This window comes from Limanda limanda, chromosome 6, assembly GCF_963576545.1.
Source record: "Limanda limanda chromosome 6, fLimLim1.1, whole genome shotgun sequence".
NCBI lineage: Eukaryota > Metazoa > Chordata > Actinopteri > Pleuronectiformes > Pleuronectidae > Limanda > Limanda limanda.
In genome coordinates, this window is record NC_083641.1 from 13,867,128 (window position 1) to 13,878,659 (window position 11,532).

General features: G+C 39.5%; 1 long non-coding RNA gene across 2 annotated transcripts; it reads left to right on the plus strand.

The window, feature by feature from the left end:
• The first annotated feature begins 1,770 nt into the window (after positions 1-1,770).
• Positions 1,771-3,113, plus strand: LOC133003824 (uncharacterized). 2 transcript variants are annotated; one of them, XR_009678301.1, is made up of 3 exons: positions 1,771-1,921; positions 2,000-2,060; positions 2,737-3,113. It is a non-coding gene; the product is annotated as an uncharacterized LOC133003824 (long non-coding RNA). The 2 variants fall into 2 exon arrangements; XR_009678302.1 differs by having other exon boundaries at positions 2,740-3,113.
• Positions 3,114-11,532: the final 8,419 nt, after the last annotated feature.

The following is an 11,532-nucleotide window of genomic DNA, read 5'->3' on the forward strand; positions in this document are numbered from 1 at the left end:
CCGTGTGTGTGTTTGTGTCTGTGTGTGTGTGCGTGTGCGTTGATGTCTGTCCATGACTTGAGACATAAAAAGGGAGATAGAGAGACTAAGGAAGAAGTGAAGAAAGAAAAGTAGTCTTCTGCTGTTTCTGATTCCGTGTGACCATGATTTTGTTCAGTGACGTGAGTGCCTATGGCAGCTGCTATATGAACCAACAGATGTAATAAAACACATACCAAGGAATGCACACACATATGGCAAGCCGATTGAGCATTTATTCAAAATCCTTGATATCAAATTTCAGTCCCCTCCACTAGTTCGGTCTTTGTCTGCACTAGTTGGACGTTTGGTCGCACTAGTTCAGCATCTTACTGAACTAGTTGAAAAAAAAATCTAACTAGTCACTCTTTTTCAGCAACTAGTGGCACTTTTGGTCAACTAGTTACAACAGAAACCTTACTAGTAACACTGTGCGCTGCACTAGTAGAGCCAAAGTCTCCACTAGGGGGCTTTTTGCTGTACTAGTGGCCCTCTGGACCGAACTAGTAAGGCTGAAAGTGTTACTAGCTAACAAGTGAGCTGCAAAAGCTCTGACATGTAAGCTGGTCAAACATGGATTCAGCTCACTTGTTAACTAGTGGCCTCCAATTTGCTGCAGTAGTTAACTAGTGGGAGCCCAAATGCACACTTGCAAACTAGTGCAGCCAAAATCTTCACTAGTTAACTAGTTAACACCTTTTTTGCACCTTGCTAGCTAACTAGTGAGGTGCAAAATGTTTACTAGTAAGCTAGTGGGCTTGAAATGTGCAGTAGTTTGCTAGTTGCAGTGTTTTTTGACTGTACGAGCTAACTAGTGAGGCTGTAAGGGCTTACTAGTATCCAGCCAAAATGCCTACTAGCTCACTTGTTACACTCCTGGACACACATGCAAATGAGGGGATTAAAATCGAAGCTTCCTATTGGCTCTCCAGCAAGAGCTCCACCCAGCAGAAATTTAACCCTATAAAGCCTGATGAGGTTTCACTGCTGTGAACGGCCAGCTCCTTGGTTACTATCCAAACAGAATAAAGCACGTACATGTGTGTGTGCGTCAGTTTCATTATTTTTTTTGAACAACAATGAAACAAAGGTGAAAATGTTTTAGCACTTATTCTTATTTTGAACAGATTCCTTATAGATGTACAGAAACGTCAAATCTCAGCTCTAGATGAACATTATTAACAGCTTAATCAAAATATCCAATAAATCGTGGTACTTTACAGAAAACACTTCAAGTCATAATCTATATTCAATCTAATAAGTGACAGGGTTTTCAGTCCGTGAATCCAATAGTGTTCCCTCCTGCCTCTTTGAAAATCCCACATCAGTAAAGTCCATTTCAATTATATTCTGCTGGCATTACAGGCGCCTGTACTGCCTGCAGAATATAATTGAAACGGATACAAAAAAATTATCTGAAGGTGCAGAAATTATCCAAATACAGGAATATTCCATTGTAGGCCCACTGAAGGTATAATGCTATTATATTATGAACAACTAATCTGATTTTATTTGGAGGTCAGTGTATGTTGATCTGCTGCAGTATTTGCTATCGCCAGTAGATGGCAGAGTAGATTTCCTTTACTACTTTTCAATTGAAAACTTGTATTATACAAATGAATAAGGAAATTACTAAACTAGTGATAATAACATACTGTGTTCATAGGAATTACACATCTGTTAACATCCAGAACGCTATTTCATATATCTTAGGATGTCAACCATTTACTGTATCATAAAACATGAGCACACATGAGCACTGCTTCCATTTTTAACCTAAGGAGTAGTATAACCCCCCACCAAAAGGGGGCGCACTATGCGTTTTAGCAAATGGAACCCCCCACGAACAAGAAGCCCTTTTCTCCTGTGATTTCTTCATGATACCTGAAGGTCCCGGATTTCGGTATGAGATAACATTAAACACTCGAAATATAAACATAGTCTACCTGTTATTATACTAATAAGGTTATTTTTCAACTAGACGTCCAACTTGAGAGTGTCAACGGAAGTGATTCCATAGTTATCTGCTACTGAAAACTCAGGTGAGTGAGCATACAAGTAGTCACTGCTAGTCACAATTAGCATCATGCTAGCGAACTATTAGCATCATGCTAGCGAACGTGGGCAAGAACTAATACTGCTGTTAAGATGCTATTTGAAAGATTACCTCTTTAAAACCAATCGGAGTAATAATATAGTGATTATTAATGTTACAACGAACTTTAGGCAGCCTGTTAAAATAGTATGCCACTAAGTGTTTAAGGTTCAGCCACGCAGCTTATGTTAAATAGCAAATAGATATGGTTTAATATGCAAGTGCACTGCAGGTGCATATAATTTGAAAAGCCAATTCATATGTGAATGAAGTTCAAGTTATACTGTGAACTATTGTCATGTTTAGTTTCAAGTATAGTGACATGATATTGTAATGATGTTATCATATAACATATTAATGAAAAAGGATAAGCCCTTTGTTTAGTGATGTGCAATACTTTATTGTTTTGATTTGTATATTATTATTCAGTGAAGCACAAGTTGTAATGTTATACTAGTGGTAACTGTGATGTTGTTTTATCCTCTCAAGGTAATCTGAGTGCACCCAGGTAATGGTTACACGTAAAGACAAGAAGTGAATGAGATCTCATGTTAGAAGTAGAATAAGAGAACAGACACTGATTATTCTGCACTGTGTGTTGATTGTTTTTTTATTTACACTAGAAGAACCTGAATCTGAATGATGAGATGGCGTGCTTAACCCAGATCGTGGATACGGTGTGGCCAACCGTGTGATCCAGATCGAACCTGATTCGTGTATCGAGAAGACACCATACTCCAGTCCTGCCCGTCACGTAGACGGGTAGTACTGAGTATAGAGACCTAAAGACCCGGACCAGAACGGAACCATTGAATCCTCAAGCACACACACTAATCAAGGACTGTACGGACGATATCCAGGGAACTGTACATATACACACTGACAGGACTGAATTATTTACAAGATTTATATAATATTTACTGTTGTTTCTATTTTATGCTGTTTAATACTGTTTTATACTTTATATTGTGATTGTTCGGTGACTGTTTGTGAAACAATAAACTGGTAATTTGTTAAACTTGTTCTTTGAAATAAGCCTACCTCTCCTTCGAACCTAGGAAGATATTTAGTACTTTTTCTAACACTAGCCCAGACAAGTGCTACACATGGAATGCAAGCTCTGTCAGAATTTGAAAATGACAAATGAAAGGTTATTAATCAGCTGTCACGCTTCCTAAACAAGCTTTCTTATCTCTTACACATTTTATTGTTCTTATGTGTTTCTACGTTTCATTTCTATCTTTTGCTTGTGTTATTTGTGTTAGTATACCTGCTCTTGCTATTTGCTGCCTCTTTCGTTAATTATAAATTGTATTGCTTCGTTTTATCTTGCACTATTTGCTTTGTTTTAATAAGTCTTTTTTTATTTTTAGTTGTTTCTTCACTTTATTGTAAAACACTTTGAGCTATTAATGAACCCTAATGAATCAACATTTAATCAATACAACGTTTTAGGCATGGCTGCTAAAATAACTCACATGCCATAAAAGAATGTTGCTAAAAGGTTTAGATCATCACAATTCAGAGCTGGCACTTTAAGGCTTTGAAACACAGTTTGAACACTGACCAATCAAAATCCTTGTCCCGCCTGCCTCATTTGCTTACAGTCCACTTGTTAACTAGTGGACATTTGCGCCCCACTAGCTCAGTAGTGGCTGCATTGGCAGTTTCCATGTTAACTAGTGAGGCACAATTGTCCACTAGTCACACTACTGAGGTTGTTTTATACCTTACTAGTTAACTGATGAGGCTCTAAATGGCTCACTTGCGTACTAGTGAAGCCTAAAAGTCCACTAGTGAGCTTGTTGGGGTCTTTTTTTGCCGTACCAGTGAGCTAGTTACAGTCACATTATTTCACTTGTTAACTAGTAAGGTCCAAAAAGAGCCACTAGTTAACGAGTGACACTGATGTTTCCCTGACTAGGTGACTAGTGAAAGACATTTTGTCTCACTAGTTCGACTCTGAACAGAACATGTAGGGACTTTGACCGAACATGTTGAACATTTTTCTTACATGTTGGGCATTTTCTTCAACTAGTTGAGCTTTTCTCAGAACTAGTGAACGACTGTACGCAACTAGTAAGACATTTGATTGACATGTTGGGCTATTTGTCCAACTTGTTGAAGATGCTATGGAAATAGCATCTTAACAGCAGTATTAGTTCTTGCCCACGTTCGCTAGCATGATGCTAATAGTTCGCTAGCATGATGCTAATTGTGACTAGCAGTGACTACTTGTATGCTCACTCACCTGAGTTTTCAGTAGCAGATAACTATGGAATCACTTCCGTTGACACTCTCAAGTTGGACGTCTAGTTGAAAAATAACCTTATTAGTATAATAACAGGTAGACTATGTTTATATTTCGAGTGTTTAATGTTATCTCATACCAAAATCCGGGACCTTCAGGTATCATGAAGAAATCACAGGAGAAAAGGGCTTGTTCGTGGGGGGTTCCATTTGCTAAAACGCATAGTGCGCCCCCTTTTGGTGGGGGGTTATACTACTCCTTAGGTTAAAAATGGAAGCAGTGCTCATGTGTGCTCATGTTTTATGATACAGTAAATGGTTGACATCCTAAGATATATGAAATAGCGTTCTGGATGTTAACAGATGTGTAATTCCTATGAACACAGTATGTTATTATCACTAGTTTAGTAATTTCCTTATTCATTTGTATAATTCAAGTTTTCAATTGAAAAGTAGTAAAGGAAATCTACTCTGCCATCTACTGGCGATAGCAAATACTGCAGCAGATCAACATACACTGACCTCCAAATAAAATCAGATTAGTTGTTCATAATATAATAGCATTATACCTTCAGTGGGCCTACAATGGAATATTCCTGTATTTGGATAATTTCTGCACCTTCAGATAATTTTTTTGTGTAACAAGTGAGCTAGTAGGCATTTTGGCTGCTACTTGCATACTAGTAAGCCCTTACAGCCTCACTAGTTAGCTCGTACAGTCAAAAAACACTGCAACTAGCAAACTACTGCACATTTCAAGCCCACTAGCTTACTAGTAAACATTTTGCACCTCACTAGTTAGCTAGCAAGGTGCAAAAAAGGTGTTAACTAGTTAACTAGTGAAGATTTTGGCTGCACTAGTTTGCAAGTGTGCATTTGGGCTCCCACTAGTTAACTACTGCAGCAAATTGGAGGCCACTAGTTAACAAGTGAGCTGAATCCATGTTTGACTAGCTTACATGTCAGAGCTTTTGCAGCTCACTTGTTAGCTAGTAACACTTTCAGCCTTACTAGTTCGGTCCAGAGGGCCACTAGTACAGCAAAAAGCCCCCTAGTGGAGACTTTGGCTCTACTAGTGCAGCGCACAGTGTTACTAGTAAGGTTTCTGTTGTAACTAGTTGACCAAAAGTGCCACTAGTTGCTGAAAAAGAGTGACTAGTTAGATTTTTTTTTCAACTAGTTCAGTAAGATGCTGAACTAGTGCGACCAAACGTCCAACTAGTGCAGACAAAGACCGAACTAGTGGAGGGGACTGAAATTTGATATCAAGGATTTTGAATAAATGCTCAATCGGCTTGCCATACACACACACACACACACACACACACACACACACACACACGCATGCGTATATAGGATATTTGGTCACAGAGACCTATAGCTTCTCTCCCAGCCAATCCACACATTCATGTCCAGAAACTTCACTTTGGGCATATATCAGACTTTATCTTTGGTTCTGTTCCACACATTGTTATGTCTTGTGTTGTGTTGCATTGAAAAAGCAACAATTTGTTGAACAGGCAAACAAAGTGCAGATTTGGTGATAGTCCTGATGATGTAACTCACATTAAAATGTTGCCTGAGTAAAGGAAATTGTTGTTTTTGTATTGTAATTCATAGTCTTTCCCCTTTCACTTTTTGGTGGTTTTGCATTTGTTGTTGTGGTAGTTATTTGTCAAATTTTGCTTGTTTTCTTCTTTGTGGTGATTTTGTGTCACTTTGCATTTGTTTTGTGGATATTTTTATTTGTGTAATTGACTTCTCAACAAGACATCTTAACAGTAAAGATCCAAGAAGGTGCAGTGTAACCGAACTTACATCTGACCGACAACAATTCTTGCTATTTAAACACAAACCTTCTGTCATTTGTTTAATTTAGGTCAAACAATGGCTATAGGTTATTTCTAACTCTAAGTTACACTTGACTTAACATTTATTTATTTAGCTAAACTCTCTTTCATGGCACTGTGCAACAGTATACAAAGGGCGTGGAGAGGACAAATTGGATACACAACGGGACACAAAGCAAGATGACTAGAGGACAGGAGACATGACAGTACACAATATAGGACACATACTCAAATTGATTGAGTTTACTTCTGAATTCATCAATGAGTTTGAAAAAAACTAGTTCAATGGAATTTCACTTCTGAATAGTTCAAATTCAATAACATTCAGTCTTTAGTAACTGTGTTCATATTGGGCTTTGTTTAAGGTATATAAAGTTTATACAAAGTAAAAAATGTAAAAGTGGACCATGAGCCTCAGCGTGTTCAGAGTTGCAGGCCTCTACAGAGCACACACCTTAACCAGTCACCTGCATATCACTCCAAACTGACGTGGGCGTTAGCTGGCAATTAAAGTTTGCCACTCATCTATCAACGCTCTGTGGTTAGTGTCAAAAGGCAGAAGAAAGGAGGGGGAAGAAAAGGAAGACAGAACCATAAGGAGGTTGCCTAATGTGAACATATGAGTGTGGTTTATGGTTAGGTGGAGACGAGAGAAACAACCTCAAGGGGTGTGGAATTTTACAGAGAACCAGACAAAGCTGAGAAATTGAAGAGCAGCGGAAGATTAAAACATAATTATTCTCAGATCAGATTTGTGCAGATGTCAGCATATGACTTGTACAAGTTGATGTGAAGGTGACGGACGGAGACTTTTGAGTTTGGGAGGTTTCATTCAGCATCTTGGGAAAGAGGGCAGAGGGTTGACAGTGAAATTAAGGGAAACATCTTTGACTAAGCATAACTAAGAATGTATGAATCACCGTACATGTGTGTGTGTGTGTGTATGTGTGTGTGTGTGTGTGTGTGTGACCGAGCCCTGAACCGCAGCCATCTGCCAACACCCTGGGCCATCCTTAAGATTATATGGTATCTATTTCCCTGGAAGCCAACTTTTTATATGTGTGTGTTGATTGTGACAAGCAGCAAAAGCATCAAATATGATCTCAGACATGTTAGAAAAGATTTTCCTTCCTATCATCTCAGTCCAGCAATGTTCCCCCATCTGTCTGTCTCCGTCTCTTTAACTTCTTCCCCATTTCCGAAGTCGCTACACCACGTATAAGTTTCCCTTAGCACTTTCATTAAAAAACAAAAAAATAGCACACAATTCAGACGTATTCCTCTCAGGAGACTGAAATCTTCCTGGAAGACTGTCACTGTCTTAATAAAGGAAACTTTGACATGTGTCTCAATCTTCTAGCTTGACTTCTGATCAACACCCATGATAAGACGTGCTGTGATGTCTTGAACCAGTCATGTCAATTGCTCCTACCTGCATGATTGCTGACAACTTTTGTCTTTTGTTGCACACATAGCACCACACTGTAAGTTTCTGAGTATAAATCCTGAGAAATAAGAAATAATCTTTAGGTTCAAACAGCTGCAGTCCTCCAGCTCTGTGGAATCTAACACTTCCAGCCAGGACTTTTTTTCCATGAAGCTGCTGTGGTTTAGCTTTTATTGCTCATTATATACCGGGCAGACAAACAAAAAAATTGTTTTGGTACACAAGCAGTTAAGAATGTGAAATTATAGTAACATAAACTTATACAAATTCTAGGCTGCAGCTGTGTGTGTGATAGGTAACTAGCTAGCCAAAACCATATGTTCATATGTTGTCATATGTTTCTTGTATGCAGTTTAATGTTACATACAGTTAAATTCCCATACTCCCATACATTGCCTCATTCTATGGAAATGTGGGCATAACTTCGGGCGCAGGGTGTGTCTTTGTGTGCTTGTGTGTGTGTAAGGCCAATTTTTGTAAATAGGAAAATACTGTACATAGAAATTAACTAATTCATAGTCTGTTACTGGTGAACATTGAACATAACATCCTGATGCCCTGCAGTCGTCCAGCAGCCCCACAGTAGTCTGAAAGCCAATCAGACCGGACTGGGTTTTTTCGGGGGGGAGGGCCTTAAAGAGATAGAAGCTATAATTAAGCATTTCAGACTGAGGCTGACGAGAGGGGCTGCAGCAGTGGTCAGTTTGAGGAACATGACTCTTTTTTTGTGAATATTTGAGTATATAAACCTTTTCAATTAATAATCCAAATGATAATTAAGGATCTGAGTTTTAGCATATGTCTCCCTCAGTGACACTAAATGCTTAGCAGCTGGTTATTGTCATGTATATTTTGACAAATAAATAAGTACTGTAACTACAGCAAAGAACCCTCCCAGGAACAATGCTGTTAAACTGTTACAGTGACAGTGTTGGTGACCAGCCAACGGTGAATTGCTGTAATATTCACAGCCATCTTATTACACTGTGTGCGTCTGTGTGTAAAGGCAGTGAGACAGATACTAGAAACACTGCGGAGAAAGTCAGATGGGCTGGTTCACTTTCATTGCAAAGCCCTTTCTGCTCCATCAAGTACTTATAAAAGTATTTTGGTTTGTGAGTGTTTCTGTGTGTGTTTTTGTGCTGCAGTGAGTTTGTATTAAGTGGTACTTTGCACATGTGTTCTTTTGTGTTCTGTGTTTGTGTGTGTGCTCAGTGTGTGTTGCTTTACCCTGGAAGACCCTGTCATGTCACAGTGACCGGAAAGCAATTATTGGTGTATTGGACAGGACCTTCTACACGCCCCTCTTCCTGCTGAGAGAGACAGGGAGAACGAGATGGAGAGGGTAAGAAAGAAAAGGGGGAAACAGTTGCTGAAGGATGGGAAGAGGAAAAGCTAAATAGATAAAAAAAAAAAAAACAGAGGACAGACAAAGTTAAGAGAAAAATCAAAGAGACAAAAAACAATGTAATAGAGTCAGGAAAACAGTCTCAGAGGAAGAGAATGTCAGGCTGACATTGCTGGATCGGTCTGAGAGCTCTTCAGTGCCACAGCCACAGTGTCCTGCCGCAGCGCCCTGGAGGACCCTCATAGACAACTCACTCAATATAAAGTACACACATGCATGCACACACACAGACACACACACACACACACACACACACACACACACACAGCAGTTCAAACACCTTCAAACACCTAGCCAAGCTATTCACACAGAGCCATTGCTTGTTGGGATTTCTCACTGTGCAAATCTTCACGCTCATGCGAATATTAACGCTAATGACAATTCTACTGTGACTCATATCAGAATCGATCTTAGCATCTCAGCTCAGCATTGATCTTAGGTTGTGATAAACATGATGGAATAACAAAAATGTACTCAAGGATGAACTGATTGGATTTTGGTGGTCAACGGTCACGGTCACTGTGACCTCTCAAAACTTTATCTCAAGAACGCCTTGAGAGAGTCCTTCCAAATTTGGTTCAAATATTCACTTATATCTCTTTTACACCAAAATTAGTATGTATATTTAAAATATGCATCATGTTCGAAATCAGGAACATGCCTGGAGAGGGAGGGAAACCCAACTGCATCCACTCGCCAGATGTAAGAGGGATTAGATACCAATGGTCAAAGGTCACTGTGACGTCATATGACTCTGGGTTAAAAAATGTATGCAGACTGAAACTGCAGTGGTTGGCGGGGAATTACAACCACAAGGCGGTATTTTTAGTTTAATACAGTCGTCTATTCCAAGCACTCATGTTTCATTTGACCAAAATCCTATAATGCACAACGTCTGTGCAGATTCTTTGGAGACATTGATGGCATCTGCTGACCTGCTACTGTTGGTAGATTAATAAGACCTAATAAGGAAATAAAACAGAATCGGCATCCATTGGCATTCAGGCCTTAAACTTGTGTATGCTATCCTCCTACATGATAGGTCAACTCAGGTCATTCCTTTCAAAACACAAGAACCAATTCAATAATTAAGTACTGATATTTATATAGAGCTGGAACATGTCTTGTGCTGCTACACTCAGAGTTGTTGATAATGGTAATTTTGAAGACATATTTATGCCCTTCTCTTTGGCACTCAAGACATCCTTGTGCTTTGTGCTTTAAGCTTATCAGTGAGCGGACTCCTGATGAAGCTGATGAAATTAACGGGGACGTTTGTGAAGATTATGATGGAAATGAATGGATGTTGATAGTCATTATGCTGAGGTGGAGACTCCAGAAAGAAAATAAAACAATGGTGTCTGGAGTTGTTCACTATTCAGACTTGAAACTTAAGTGCTTTTCTCTTGCGTGATATCCACTCCTGCCTGGAGCTGACGTGAGTCCAGTCTCTCAGTCTGACAAGTTGTTGGCCCGACATGACGCCTAAATATTGCAGGGAACCGTTTCTCCCTTTCAGTTTTTTAATAAACGTACTGTACTCTCGCAGGATCACAGCAGATTCAAATTCAAGCATGTCAAAATAGATGACAAGATCCTCACTGAGATTAAATGTCTTCTGATTTGAAATCTTGAACGTATTCAGGTGCTCTGCTCTGTTGTGTTATCTTTTAAGGAAGAATTTATTAGGTTCATATTTGTATCCTACTAGTTATATAATACTTTCTTTTTATCGCTGTCATGGGGAAACTGGACAGACAGTGAAGGGAGGAAACAGTAGCGCTGTAGCAGCTACTTTGTATCAGACACTCTACAAAAGACTGCCAGACTGTGGTGTCCTGTTTCATGGGCTCCCCTGAGCACAGACTCCCTCGTCCTCCTTTCTTCACCACACTCTCCCCTCCTCCTGCTCTCCCTTTCACTTCCAAATACTTCCTTGAGCCTCAATTTTCTCCCTCTGTTTTTTTCCCCCAGACCTACGAGTTTTACGTTTTGGGTACTCTCATGTTTCCGTCTGGAAGTCATCTCATTCTTTTGTGTTCCTCCTCCTCATCCATCTGTCCTTTGCTTTCTCTTCACCCATCTTGTCATTCTTTTAGATAGTTTTCATTTGGTGTAGGGTTTCCTCCTTTGCACAAGTGGGAACTAACAATATCATCCGTCTCTTTACTCTCCTCTGTCTCCCTCTTTCTGTAAGTCATACATTACAGCCTCTGGTAACAAGCCTGGCTTCGTGCCAGCATTATAAACACACTGCATCGTCATCCTGTCAAGTCAACTAAAATGTGTGTGTGTGTGTGTGTGTTCAGTGCTGAAAGAGGAGCTGAAACATTCCAGTGAGGAGTTACAGAAAACGACAGAAGCAAAAGAGAAGCTAACTCAGCAGCTGATGTAAGTCTCAACAATATATGGTAAAACACACACACACACACTCACACACATGATAACATGTGCTCAAATGAGG